The sequence below is a fragment of the Ptiloglossa arizonensis genome, chromosome 6 (assembly GCF_051014685.1).
Source record: "Ptiloglossa arizonensis isolate GNS036 chromosome 6, iyPtiAriz1_principal, whole genome shotgun sequence".
Lineage (NCBI taxonomy): Eukaryota > Metazoa > Arthropoda > Insecta > Hymenoptera > Colletidae > Ptiloglossa > Ptiloglossa arizonensis.
In genome coordinates this window covers 9,834,254-9,849,862 of record NC_135053.1, presented here as the reverse complement: position 1 = coordinate 9,849,862, position 15,609 = coordinate 9,834,254, and the positions used below count along the sequence as shown (strand labels likewise).

Here is a 15,609-nt window from a genome sequence, read left to right as displayed (position 1 = left end):
ACTTTGTGTTGTAGTGTTTAAAAAATAACTTTTAATGAAAGAATTATACTATTCACGTTATAAGATTTTTTTTTAAGAACAGTATTTTAGTTCGAGTAACTATTATCATTGTACTTTCGTTTTTATTGGTGCAAAACCATTATTTAGTTCAATTGCCACATAATAGAGTAAAATTGAAGTAGTTAGTATGGTTTCGACGCTCGAAATAAGTAGTCACGTTACTGTGGCAGTTACTTCATGATATTTAGCGGCTTCTTGTTAAGTTTAGACGGGTTATATTTGCATCACGAGTTCAATATGATTACAGGATAAAGTAATCTATGAAATTTATTTGTATCTAGATTGTAATTATTAATTGATGTACGAGTATATCTAATTTAAAGAAAATCGATCGCAGATACTCGATTCTTTAATTTTATTAAATCCGAATTATCCGGCTTGTATTATCGGATTATAAGTTATTTTTGCAATTAAGTATGTTGATGTGATCTTGTTTCTTTTTTTAAATATTTAAATCCAATAATATGTGTTAATATTTAAAAACAATAATAAGTGTTTTTCCAAATATTTAATCGCTTCAATTAACATATGTTAATTGAACTATGATTTTAATCGTATCAAAGTCTTTTGTGAAGGTTCATGACGAAATATTAATCCACTTATTCGTGAAATGAAGCATGAGATGCGATTTTACCTACGATTAGGCAGAATTCGATGGATTTCAAACTAGAACATTTCATGTCAACAACGTATTATCGTATTTGCTATTATAATTCAGAATTATCTCTATACATATTAAATTTACAATTTTAATAATATTTTTACTCGCGTTAATGTGTATTAGATTAAACATGTATATCGAAATATTATTCCGATACATTATCTCGATATTAATATTATTTCGATAACATTTCGAAAGGGCACTATGCTCAGTATCAGAGATTTCGATATGATTACGATTTGTTTGAGGATTAGAAAATATCGATAAGATATTCAATTTGATAATGATTATACATTCATACTCTACATTTAACATGCATATTTAGTACATTAAAAAAAAAAGATAGATATAATCAAGATACTTGTGTTTATTGTATTTAATATAACAAATTAAAAGGGTGATCTACATTTTAGAGAAGAATGGAATTTTGTAATTAGCACAGTTACTATCTCTAGCTTGTTTGGCACGTTGATTCTCTTAAGGTTTGGATACCTTACTGAGTGATAAGAGTCGTTAGCAGATGATTCTTTAATTAATTAAAGCACGGTATTTTAATATTATCATTTATACGGAATAAATAATTATAAGAAATGGCATTATAGACAATAACTCTCTTGAAACAGTACACCTAAATAATCTTTCGATTTTTGAAGATAAAAGAAAATGTTTTAAATATCATTTAAACTATTTTAAGGGGGAAATTCTACTTTGCTTTAAAAAGCGTTAAACTTCAGTTTTTATTTGATTTTGTGTAATTTTATAATCTTGAATGTAACTTCAAATTCTAATCTTTTTTTCTTAGTTACAAAACATACATCGGTCAATATGAGTTTAAAATATATAATATTGTAAGATCTGTATATGTTAGGTAGCATATAATTTCTCAATTAAACATGTTATTAAACATATTCTGTTTCATAGGAGTATTCTTAATTCTTTCCGTTTTGTTTAAGATAAGATTCAGCGAAAGAAAATTAAAATAAATTGAGCATCATAAACATTGCATAATATAAATAGATAAATAATTTGTGATCTATCAATAGTTGAGTTTCTAATAGTTAAAGTATAACTTTGAAACTTTAACGGGCACTTAATATTTTTTCCCATACATGCATTAATCTGTAGCGGTGCAAGTATTGCATTCACATTTTTATCTGGCATCTAATTACGTTGGGAATTCAAGTATTAATTAATACACTGGTAATTAATGCATTATTGCGAATAAAAAAAACGCGATTTAACCTTAATTATTCTCTTTGTAATATTACAAATTAATTATGTATTTTTTCCTTTCGCAATAAATAAATACTGCGATTAGTCGGTCTAAGTAACTGCAAAACGAAAGGTGGTGTTCTTCTCGTTTACCACGTATATTTTTTTCCATAAATAGACTTCCGTTTCTTTTTTATTTGAAAATACTTCGATTTCAAAATAAATACATAATAATATACATTTGCATTGCAACTACTAGTCGTTTTTATTTTTCGTTTTCTAGATCATCAAGATCAGAACAAACGATTTAAAGTTTTGTTAATTTGTAGTACTTTTGACATAATCATTACTTTCACATTATTATAATTATGATCGAAGGAATTTAAGTACTTACTTTATCATAGAAATTGAAGTAAAAATTCGACAGATTTGTATATTTCAGTTTCTTTTGAACCGAATAAAAAATGATCAATTCTTCAAGGTTGAGTGTTTGAATAATTTATCATTGCGAATTTATTAATGTAATTACCGACATGATTATAGTTGCTGTGGGAAAAACATGTTTCTGATCTTTGCTTTTTTCCCTCTGGTAATAAGTACACGTAAATGCATATGTATTTTACAGATTATAAACACCGGATGAACGCTGCTCGTTGTTATTTCGTGGTAAATTTTTTGAAGTAATACTTGACGCTTTTGCACAGAAATATTAAAAAGCATTTAAGAGAACGTTCCAAGTATATTATTGCAACTACAAGTAATACGGGACTTTTATTCTACCGGTTATACCAAGATCAATATTATAACTAATAATCGATAAATTTAAGTTCTTTAAATACTCTGGATTACACGATCTACACGGTTTAATTACGTTCTAATGTCGAGCAATTAATGAAGAATGGATTAATGAAACCTCGAGTTGAGGTATCACAGAATTGAAACAATTTTATGCCGACGCAACGCGTAAAATGATTTAATTAATCGATCGTATCTTACATCAGAAATAAGCTTCGATCATAAAGCTATATAAAAAATTACCCGAAATGTAACATTTTTTTCAATTTTTATTGTAAAATAATGAATAACGATACACAATGCTTAATTTTAACAACGGTCACGATCAGCTATTTACAGGTGATACTAAATTACAGTACAACTGTAATTAAAATAAATATCGTTCAAGTATGTTAAATAAATTTTGCAACAATTGGATATAGGAAAACAACGTTTCTTATCGGTGACGATATGATTTACTATTTTTACTAACTAGACACAATCGAGGGATGATCGTAATACGTTCTTGGAATACTTCAACGTCGTCGACTTGTTGATCGGTCAATATTTGTGTTGTTCTTTGTTCATCGACGTACGAATGGAGTACATATATTGTAATGCCAGTTTTCAATGGGGGCAATGCGGCGTGAACATTGCAAACTGCAGCGGTAGTTTACAAATTCAACGGTACGCTCGATGTGCACGATCAATAAATTTTCTTCCTCCGAGGAAGAATTGCGATGTGACAACACGTCCCGGACGATACGAAGGGTCCGCAATGCAGGCTTCTTGAGGGATCTTCATGTTCTTTCCGACGGGGAAGAGTCTTTTAAAGGTTTCTAACTATTCTCACCGCGCGACCTAATTATGCGTCGATGTTTCTCGGCGTGCGTCATTGGGATCAGGAGTTCAAAGCGCTTTGAAACAAGATTTCGCCGCTGGACAAGTCCTGGTTCGAAATGTTTCATTAATATGTGATCGCACCGAACCCTTTTTTCGTGCGTGCAAACAATTTACTACGGGCAGTCCCCCAACATCGTTCAGTCACACGCCACCCTGCGTATATATGAACGTGGGTTTCCATTTATAAGGATATTCACCTTGTATATTTTTCTAATCGTCGTTTACCGTACGAAGGAAATCTTCAATACGAAGGGCAATCAAACGCTGGTAATAGTGTTCTTACGTGATAGTAACACTTCCCTGTAATGTATTAGACGCTATACATTTTACAAAGTGTAAAGAAAATTTTCAAAGAAATTAATATCGATGTGAAATTTCTTCGTCCGAATGAATTCGTCATTGAGCATTGTAACAGAAGAAAGATGAAGTCGATCGATCATCGTCGTCGAAGTGGCAATAATTCCTTTAATTTGCAACAATCCTATATAACCGTCGTTAAATAGGATTACAGCTAAACGAATTGTCGGTCGAACCACGGTAGCTTCGTTCGATGTTGTTTTGGAGGCAAATTTACAAACGTGGGCGACGAAGTTATTCCTTTTTTTTTTTAGTAAAACGTATTTTGGTACATTTGATTAATGTGTACAACATTCTTATTCGAATCTTCATAAATAGGTGCAATGACAGTGATTACTTATCGGTATTCTGTACGACGACTGTAACTATCTGATATACCCTTTCCTTTCGATTTCTGCAACGAGTACCAAGAATTCGATGTTGGTCGTTGTAGCGTACAATGTACTTTAAGATCAATAAACTCAATTCTATCGATGTAGTTTCTTACGTAAATTTGCTACAAGAGTACTAGAGTCCTGAAAGTACGTTAAAGAAAATTGAATATCTCGGTTAGTACAATTACATTCGTTTATTTTTTATAAAACGTAGAAGTAACTAAAAATAAGTGCGAGAGCAAGTGCCCTGTTTGCCAGGTGCTAAGGGTGGTACTACTCCAGGTAATAACGATGCTTAGGTGATTCAACGGATGGAACTTTTACGAAGTAGAGTTGCCCAAACTACTGTCCGTTCGCGAGAAGAAGGCTAACGAGTGTTTATATCCCCACTCTAAGTCGTTTGCAGTCTAGTAGTTTTTCTACTATCGCACGCGTTGTCGCTATTGGCCGCTGTCGATCTTCGTTATTATTCTTGGCTAATAGCAACAATACGTGTGATGGAGCTAGTAGATTGTAACCTACTTAGAGTGGGGATGTAAGCGCTCGTTAGCCTTTTTCTCGCAAAGGAATAGTACTTTATACATATATCGTCCACGGAATGATATTTATACAAATCGCTAGAAAACAATTCATTCGCGTATCAATTTTGCTGTTAATTTTTTTGCAGTTGAGAAATAGAATCAAGAAAACAACTATTGTCTGTCATATATATTATAGCTCGTTACTTGTCAAGGTGTTAAATATGTTTTGAACGATTTACGATATTTCGCGTTTCCGTAATGTTTTCAAAGAATATCTGTCATTTTCTTCGTAAGATTTAATGACCATTAGTGAGAGATTTGTTTATAATAGATTTAGGAATACAATGTGGAAGACGAGTGGGAAAGATAGCAACAGATTATTCGAAGGGAGAGTATTTAAATATTCTACAAGTGACCTAAATATTCTACTCGTTAAACGCTGGGTAAAAATATTATTTCGTTAAATATACAATATTTCTTTCATCCCTGAATATCGGAATCGTTCTTCAGAAGTTATTTGGAAACGTTGACTGTTGAATGTTTCGAACAGTATATTACTGGTAGTAACAAGATGCTTTATTGGTACTTACAGTCTCACTGAAACTCTCTTTGTGACCGTATAATGCATACATATTTCCGGTCCTTTCTACCTTGCGCAAACCATAATGTTACGCTGTGCAAAGAGTTTGATTTAAAAAAACAAAAAAATAGGATTGGAAACTTTTCCGCGAACCAGGTAATTTTTGTTATCGTCAAAGATATTAATCGTGAAAAATATATTGACTGATTGTATCCGGTTGATTTCTACTTACGTGATATGGGTCATTTTTAATGATGGGTTTTTTAGAAATCGCTCTAATTACTAATATACGGTGAATTTTCATTCGATTTTTTTAAATTCTTCGCAATGAACAGTTCTTCGATGGTACGTTACCATCAAAACACATTGTTTTGTGTATATTCATCTCAGACACCTCTTCTTTCTAAATAAAGTTATTTAGTTCAAGTACGTACTACATGTTTTCTTCACTCTCCACTTACACAATTTTAATTAGGCGTGTGAGGACACGTAACACCTGGTTATTGTCTCAAGGATTGTATGTCTCACCACTGTCTGTTCTTTAAAATATTTTACCGAATGTTTAAACAGGATGCGATAAGATTCAAACTCGATGGATTTATCTAGTGTTTATTTTCAAAGGTTTATTTCGTAGGCAAATAATGGTACAGATCCGAAATTTGTCCTAATGTTGTTGACCTAAATAAAGCTTGGCCTTGGATACGTCTACAAAATTTTTTCCTAGTATGAAAAATCGCTATTCGAGATAATTTATTTCGATATACAATTTTGCCATCTTTTTTCTGTAGTTTTCTCGCGCGTTTGTGACAATTTAAAGATATACTCTGTTTATTCAACTGGCGGGCGAAGCTTTTTGTTTGTATTGTATCCGACGAACAGATTAAGTATAAATATCGGTAGTCGTAATTAGAAATATTTCGCGTTTCGTCTGTACATTGTAGATAAAAGGAACGTTTGGCAAAGTTTGCTTTCACGAGTTATCTTATCGTGCTTGAAACTTTTTACCGAGACCGTTTGAATATTGTACTATTAGAATATTATTAATTGTTATTAAATTATTCGTCACGAAAGACTAGATACGACTATATATTTAAGATCGGGTGATAATAACATGTTCTTATGTACAATTGATACAAGTAAAAGCACGTTGCGACTGAAGATTGTTTTATTAAATAGTGGAACTGATTATTTATTTAAGCGTTTAGGAAAAAGTTTATCACTATTTTTATACGACCGACCGTGAATAATAGTTAATGAGAGCGAGACACGTAGATGTAAATCAATACAGAGATGTGAAATACCATGTGTATATGTACATAGATCCTGATCGTACGACATATTGATCTTCTAAGTGTTTTTTATGTTAACCTTATGACAATTAGCATTCGTGTTTATATCTAAAGTAATTTGATACGTTACAGTGTCAATCAATTGGGCAAGATGTTATGTAAATGTTGTAATAAAATGAGTTGTGTTTTGGAAGTCGTATATTAAAATCTCCGGTTAAAAGAAAAGTAATTCCTCTGTGTAGTCGATAGCAGTCATCACTCTGGAAACTGATGACGAGTCAGCTTTTGTTTGTGTTTCTAATGAAATTTATACCAAATGTTCATTTTTGAGCTTCACTTTTTCAATTATCATTAAAAAGTCAGATCGAATCACTGAGGGTACCACGTTTGATCTATACTATAGTCTTTCATAGAAATAATATTAACGTATAGTTAATGACATGTATCATACTGACATGTGTACATGTTTTACGTTGTTTTATAGAAAATTATACAATTAAATATGTTTTACCACCAGTTTTTATTTTTAAGAATTCGATTAAAAGTTTGTAATATTATAATAATGTATCACTGCGTTGCTATTAAAGGGTGATAATATGCACAATACATCAAAGATAATACGATGCATACTTACATTCGAGAAAGGTGAAAAACGATTACGTTTATGTTTATTATTTATTACCCCTTTGTACGAAGAATTGCAATATTAATATGCATCAGATTGTACAAAATGGTGAGGAATAATTAATTAATCAAAAGTACCATTAAATTTACTTGAAAATTCACTTGCATTTAGATTGCAGAGAGAGGCGTTAAGTCGATGAAAGATAATAAAGTAATTACGAAAAATGAAGGTCAAAATCAGTATCTCAACAGATTATAAAAGAAATATTTTTGCAATTAAGGCAAAATAATCGATTTGTTAATAAAACAAAATTAAGTTTTGTACTCGTTAAGTGTATACTTCTTTCCAAAAATAATAATATATTTTTAAATCAAACAAAGAATTTCATTTTATTTTTTTAAACGGTTGCAAAAGCTATTGTAATGAAATACGTTATTTTGTTTTATCTTCCAGTAGATAAAAATAAATATAATGCCCAAGTAAGTGAACAATTTTGGTATATCAGTTGGAAAGGTGACAAAGCCTCGCTCATATAATAGTTTGTATTTAAAAGCCCTAATCGAGTTTATATTAAAAAAAAATTATTTTTGTATGTAATTATGTATTTACAGTAATACATTACATACCACAAATAATTCACAAACCAAATTTCGACCGTTTATGACTAAGGATCACCCTAATAATTATGCAATATGACATTGGAAATGCATTCACATATATTTGTTCAACAAGTATGCAACACGTGGCACGTGACCGTGTTTTACGTTCCGTGCCAAAGTCACTATGTATTAAACGAAATCACGCGGTGACCACAATGCTGATGCAATACTCCTATGCTTTGTTATGTTCCAATGTAATAATATTAGTGTTGTATATAACAAAAATTTGTTTTTTATTTTTTATATTTTAGTCCGAGATCAAACACCATCATTATCAATCTCATTTTGTTCAACATAATTTGTTTACATAAAATAATATTACACAATTGATGACAGTGCTTTACAATAAATATCTGTTATACGATTAAAATACTTACAATTTTAGCTCCAATTGACAGTGATGGTAATAATTCATTCTTAAATAGAGAATAACAGACTGTTTTTCGTATAAAATGTTCTTGAATTTTCTTGAGTACAAAACAGCTATGGTTGACTGAGCTTTAGGGATAAACAAGTCGTTCGTCTCAGGTTCGTGAGAAATTTCGCATGACGTTTTGTATGCGAAAACAGTTACGACGAATTCGAAGTGATTCGAAAATCTAAATTGAAGGTGAAGGTATATATCGTTGTGGTAATATGATTATTCTGCATCCTCGAATACGTTTCAACACGTTCTAAAATTCTATTCTTTCGGTATTTAAATTTTTAATTTTAATTAGAATTACAAGTACATATTGAAAATAACGGGACAAGAAAATCTTGTTTATCAATTGTCTTGGAAATGGTTCCAAATGAGTATTGTAATTTTTTTTAAATTCTCATAGGAAGAGTTCCGAAATAGCACATTGTTGTAAGAACAACAAATTTTTTAACACGCCTAGATTAATTTTTATCAACAAATTCTGAAAATACTCTGAAAATACATTATAAGTGCGTATGAAACACAAATGTAAGGTAGGTTGGATAGTTAACATTTGGTTAAAGAAACCCAGTAATCAAATGCAATTGAATGACAAGGAGACATACCCAAGTGTGACGCTCACTTTTTAATGGGCTTTTGCTTTCTGCACAGTGATAGTGCTTGAAATATTGTGGCTAATGATATATGATTTCAGGTCAACCGATTAATAGTTTAGCAGATACTTAATGTTAAAGTTTTAAGGAGCTAATATCTTCGATAATATAAGCATATTATCTGTGTCTGTGATATTAGTCTGTGATGCAGTTGGCATTTTCATGTGGACATTTGAATCCCGTTTGAAGAATGTTTACTGCTTTTGTATTATGTATATCTCATAATCTGTGTTAAAATTTCAACCAAATAGTACTATACAATGAAAATCTTATTATATTTTATAATCCTTTAACAGAATTATAAAATTATCATACAGGTACGTTATTTATGTATTATCTTCTTGTATAACTATCGCTTTTTGTATTTTATTATCGTGATTATCACGGTTATTATAAATTCAGATAAAAATTCAATAAGAGAAATTCTCAGTAAATTATACACATTGACATTCCACGTATTACACTGATTAGTGCTGATATATATAATTTTTTTCACACTAAAGCGTTGGTATTGAAATTTTCATCAATTATTAGAGGAAAAACTGTATTGTCACATAAACTTTGCTGGAAAAAGATATGCAACCGGTGTCACGTAGTATCTGCAACGTTTTCTTCAAAATTCATGAAAAATCCAAGACAATCAATAAATAGGGAAACTTGAGATATTCTTACAAAGTGTTGTGTACATCTATTTATTAATGTAAAATTTAAAAATAATTCACCGATAAAATTATAATCGTATGATATAAAATCATGACTGTATAAATGAACAAAGTAAAAATAGTTATTACCAGTATTTAATAATAGTAGAATGATAAATTATGAATACATTTTTTAATTGTATCTCATCATTGTATCTAAAAACAGTATCTAAAAGTATATTCAATCAAATTCATATAAAATGGACGATGACAATCTTACTGTTCATCTGCGCTTAATACATAGGCCAATGAACCATTCTTTTAATAATAAAAATTAATAAGAGATTGTGGTCTATTAATAAGGTAATTAGTAACAGAACGAAAATATATTTATATTTTTCGACCGAAACGTTAGTACCGAAATGCATTATTTATTTGACGCAACGTTGTCGTATTGTCGATACAGTGTTAATATGTATCGAATATCGTTGGTGTAATTAATTGAACGTAATTGATTAATGAAAACGAGAAATCTCGTGTTCGGTTTATTGTGTGAGTGGCTTTGCGATCATTGGTCCTATGCATGTTAAAATAATACGCACAAACATTATTGTCAGTTATTGTCTCGCTAGTTTGAACGATGAATTTTCTATCGTTTGTAAACATTCAGATCGCATCTCTGCGCGGCTGGTATCCCCTCACGGGAACGCAGAAAGCGCGATTGTATATAAAGGGAACACGCGGTTAAACAGCAGAGGCGAAGAACTCCGTATCTTGGAAGCAACAGTCGTATGCATTGCCGAGAGAGCATTGCCAGCTATCAGTATTAGTTCGGCCGTTCTCAAGCGCGGACCCGGGACGTTCTACGCTACACAGTTGCGACAATTTCATTAGAGAAAAACGAACCTCGTATTTACACGCGTACGTACCTTCGTTTGTCGCGTCTTTCCGTGTATTCGTACGAGTTGAGCAGTGATGAGGTGAATTAAGGATGAAGAAACAGCGCGAACGCGGAAAGAATAATTCTCAGATGAGATTTTTCTAAACAAACATTACAGGAAAGGTCTTATCGTGCGCTGCGAGAAATATTCATGAATTCGAATCGTTGAATGGATTGTCGAGAATTAATAAATAATAACTGATTGGTATCGTTGAGATTTTTCGTGTATAATTTACTCGGGCGGTTAGTAAATTCTCGATGAAACGCATTGTTCAGTGATTGTTAATATTACGTAAAGGGAACGATATGTGAACTGTGCGACGACGCGATGTAAAGATAAATAACCGAATTAAATTAGTTTCGTTCGCCGTAACTTTTCCGGGACGCAGCTGCTGTAATCCATTCGAACTAAGTCATTCGCGAAGCCGTATCGAGTGACTGGTTTTTTCCTATTCTTCGTCCATCAACGAACACCTAGCCCCGCGTTTATTTCTTTTTTCTCTCCCATAACGCCCGGGAGGAGGTAAACAAAACATTTGATTCGACAGTTCATTGGTAACCAAAACAGTTTCGACGGTTGACCAAAGACAAACAGCGATCAACTGTGTGTACGCGCTCGCGAAGAAATAGATTGGTTTACAATTTCAGAAATCTTATCGTCTACCTTATATTTCCATGATAAACGACGGATTAGTTATTGTATATCGAAGATTAGTGGCATCGTGCGTTTCTTGAAATTTCGTGAAATGTGTCGTTTCCTTGCATCTATGTTGGCGACGAGATTTCGCAGGACGTCGAAAAGTCGCTCTACGGGACTCGATCTTAAATAAGAATGGACATTAATTTCTGTACATCCGTGAAATTAATCGATCCTTCGGATCCCGAAGGAATACGAAATTGGTTGGAAGAATAGATCAATTCGAGGGATTCCATTAATGATTTCGAAACAATTGAAACCAAACTGTTTGCCGGTAACTCGTGAGACGGGTACGAGTTCTAATAACGACTTTTATCTTTGAAAATTGAAATCCATTGCTCCCGATCCTTGTATACGAAAGAAAAAAAAGTGTATGTGAAAATTGTGTAAGGAACAACGGTCGATCGAAGAATTGATAAAAAACTGGTAATCTGGAGTGGTTTCAATGTTGTAAAATTTATCGTGGAAAGATTACTTCAGTTTTATCATCCACGTGAGACTAAACGTTGACATAGTGAATCTTGAATGTGACGCATGGTGCGAAGTGAATGTTTTGGTACGTGAGAAGAGCGTCTCGATGTCAGAATCGGAGAAACAAGTGTCGTCGTGCGTCATGGTACGTGTCCTTCTGTTTATAATTCACGTTTAGCGGTATCGTCGTTGTCGTCAAAATACAAGATTTCTCATACCGATAAAAATTTAACTTTCATTAACGAAGTCGAGGTTGAGGTCAATTGATAATATAATATTTAAGATAGTCATGTTGGTAGCGATACTACGATGACATCTTTGTTACATTTTTGGTACTTCTGATTCGTGTATTTGAATCTTTGGGCCAGTAGTGACATACGGAAATGATATATACAATATTCGTACAGTGTTAACGATTTAAACGAGAAATTTCTTGATAAACGGCATTATGAAATAGGTGATACTGTCATTGTAAAATTTAATCACATTACACGTTGCGAGTGCGTTTGTCGTACGTTTAGTCCTGATGCAAGTACAATGATAAGATTAAACACAGAAATTTTTAGATAAAGAAATCAAACAGTTTGTTCTATTATCGTAATTATACAAGGATATTTATCTATCGCGTAATTGATATTTTTTACCTCTACATTCGACGACTAATAGGAACACTATAACATTAAAAAAAAGAAAAAAGTATTAATACAGGAAATATTAAATTCGTTTAAAAAATGAACGAACAGTTAATTGTTAAAAAGAATCTTTTATGATTAATTTTTACGATTAGCACAATATGAATTGATATGATGGATACATTAATTTCGTGTCTATACCGGTTATCGTAGATTGTATTCCTTCTAGCTGATTAACTTACAAAACATTTGAGTACACAATCTCCCTAATTGTTTCGAACAAATGCACAATGGTTGGTTCACTTTCTTTTGATTGCACGCAATTATGTATACATAATCCGGATATTTTCTTTAGTTCCATACAAGTCGATGATTAAACGAAGCATGTGGTACCACGAGTTCGTTCTCCTTATGATAATGAAGGTTCATAGTTTCCTGGTCAGTCGTTAGCCACTTCTCTGATAAACGCTGAATTGTCGTACAGCAGAGCCACGTGGTTCACGTCTTCCTGGAACGCATTTGTGAATCGTGCATTTCAATTTTTTAAATATTTCTATCGATCGAACCAAATGTCACGTACGGTCGACCAAAATAAAAGGTATTGATTATCAACGATTATGCTGTCACGGCATACGTACTAATTCTTATAAAGCGATCGACGTCATTATCTTCAAAACGTGATGGTAAAGTGGTAAAACTCGTCGTTTAAAATACATTTAATTCGAATGGTAATGTTGCGCGAAATTTATATTATAGATGATGGGCTCAAGATTTCCATGTCGGCTTCCTTTCGTTCACTCCATAACTTTTAATGAAACAAAATGCGGAGTATTCGAAAAACTTTGAAAGAGAAACGCGAGAATTCGAAGAAACAATCGGGACAGTTTCTTCGTAAATTTTTTATTTACGAATAAATGAAAATCCTTTCGAAGCGAGTAAATTCGAACAGAACGTGAAGGTCAAGACAAGTTCAACGACCTATCGTATAAGGCCGTTCAAGGCCAAATACATAATAAAGTGATCTTAAAGTCGCGTCTTGACGACGAGTTAAAGGTCAAAAGTTTGAACATTTGCGGCGACCGATGTTTCCATAAGATGAACGATTTGAATCGTTGCGTTATATGTTCGTGATCTTGAACGATCTTTATCGTGCGTCGTTAAAATTTGGTTACAAGCTGGTCGAACTGGTATTGAAAGTTACCGTTATCATATTGGATAACGGTACAACATTCTATTAAAAAAAAAAAAAAAAAAAAAAAAAAAAAAAAAAAAAAAAAAAAAAAAAAAAAAAAACGCCTAAATCGATGTTTAGTTTTCTTAAAGTCTCACCGAAAAGAATACTTTCGTACGAACAATATTTCCACCTCGAACTTTGAAGCTAATCGTATCGACCGCTTACCAAGAATATTAATAACTTATCTTTGATCACTGTACCGTATCCTTTGGAGCAATTGTATTAATCGTAACCGTAAATGATTTTACGTAAAATCATTCTTTGATGTTAGTCGAAATGGTGTTTTCGACAAATACTTTTTATCTTTCATTCGATCCCGATCTTCCATGACCTGTTCAGACACAAACGTTTCATTGCAATAAAGGGACGAACGTCGCTTTTGTGCTGCGTTCACTCAGACTGCACATATTAAAGTATCTTTTCTACCCTCTAAAAAGTAAACGCTTTAAAGTCTTGTAAACGTTTGTCACGTCTCGCAGACGCTTTTCACGAATGTATTATATTTTTTGTACCTTTTTTTTCTTCTAATTTTCGTAATTTTACCTACCGTGGTTATTTCGAGCGATATTCGACGATCTTGTGTTTCTTTTCATCGAATGGAAATTATTTGGATAGGTATATACTGCGATCTCTGTTTTAGTTGTTCGTTCAATTTCAATCCGAGAAATTATACGTGTCTTAATCCGTAGCAACTTTATGGATCTATCTCATAAATGTCAATTTATGTACACAATTAATCACTAATGCAATGAAGGTAATAGCAAGCTTGTAACGCGACGTTTGGCTTTTTACGCGGAAGAGACTTAAAAGCTTCACGAGATGAATATAACTCGCGAACAATTCACGAGTGCGGTGCCAGAATTGTGTAAAATTTTGTCAGGCGAACGATGTTATTTCGTGGCTTCCTTATTTTGCAATTGGCAAGTTCGTGTTATTCTGCAATTGAGGGTCATTATTTTTCACCTCGTCCTTCTATGGTATTTCAAGCACAAACGAAGCAGAAAATACGTGTTTTAAAATAATTTTGTTCACACAACTTCGATAAATCGATTTTTTCTTTGATCGTGAAATAAAGGCGAATATATGTACAAAGTGTTGAGAAAAAAATAACTTAGAATATGCAGGGTGTATGCTGCTCGCTAAATAGAATAAAAAATGCTTGGGCCATCTAGATTGAAAAATTAACCCATTTAAAGTTAGTATCGATTTTTAGTTTTATTATTAGTATTTGTTTGCTTTTCTTTTATCATTGCGTGCATTCTAAAAATAAACGATTGTCGTACGATATTGTTACTTTCATATCTATAACACGTGTACGAAGTGTCTCGCGGAATTCTTTTTTAAACGATTTTTATTAGAGATTGACAAGTATCGCTTCCTATAATATGTAACAAAGTATTTAATCATTTTTATAATATTATAACATTACTCTTACCGTTGAAGATCATCAAACTACACAACCTCTAAGTAAAGGGACTCTTTTTTTTTTTAACATAATAGAATATTACTTAACACTTTATACTCAATGTTGTATTCGTGTCTTGTTAACTAATCCCCTTTGAAACAATTCAGAAAGAGAAAGTTGAAATTTTTTATATCAACAAAGAAATAAATACTATGGTACGAGTAATAAGAAAAGTTTATTATTCCTTCCATAATGCTGTCTGTAGTTTAAAACGAATTTTTCCATTTATTATACATGTTACTTACATACAACGTTAACATTTATTTCAAGTAGTTTACTTTGGCGTGGAAAGCCCCAGAACATAATTTTGAAATTTCAAGTTATCAGATTGAATTATCTTCTATCATTTTCATTCGTTATTTATAAGGGGGAGTCACAAGATTAATCTAAGTAATAAACAGATAGATAAGAGATATTTACAGAGAAATAGTAACAGTCTA

The 15,609-nt window shown here is 32.1% G+C and overlaps 1 protein-coding gene across 3 annotated transcripts in view; it reads left to right on the top strand.

The window, feature by feature from the left end:
* LOC143148031 (monocarboxylate transporter 9) overlaps positions 1-15,609 on the top strand; it is a 33,311-nt gene that overhangs the window by 679 nt on the left and 17,023 nt on the right. The window contains exon 1 of one of the 3 annotated variants that reach the window (XM_076313876.1): positions 10,475-10,651. The exons of 1 other annotated variant lie outside the window; for it this stretch is intronic. The gene's annotated coding sequence lies outside the window, so the exon portion shown is untranslated. Of the gene's footprint in view, positions 1-10,474; positions 11,984-15,609 lie in introns of those variants that run through there. One more of the 3 variants, XM_076313874.1, reaches the window with a different exon arrangement.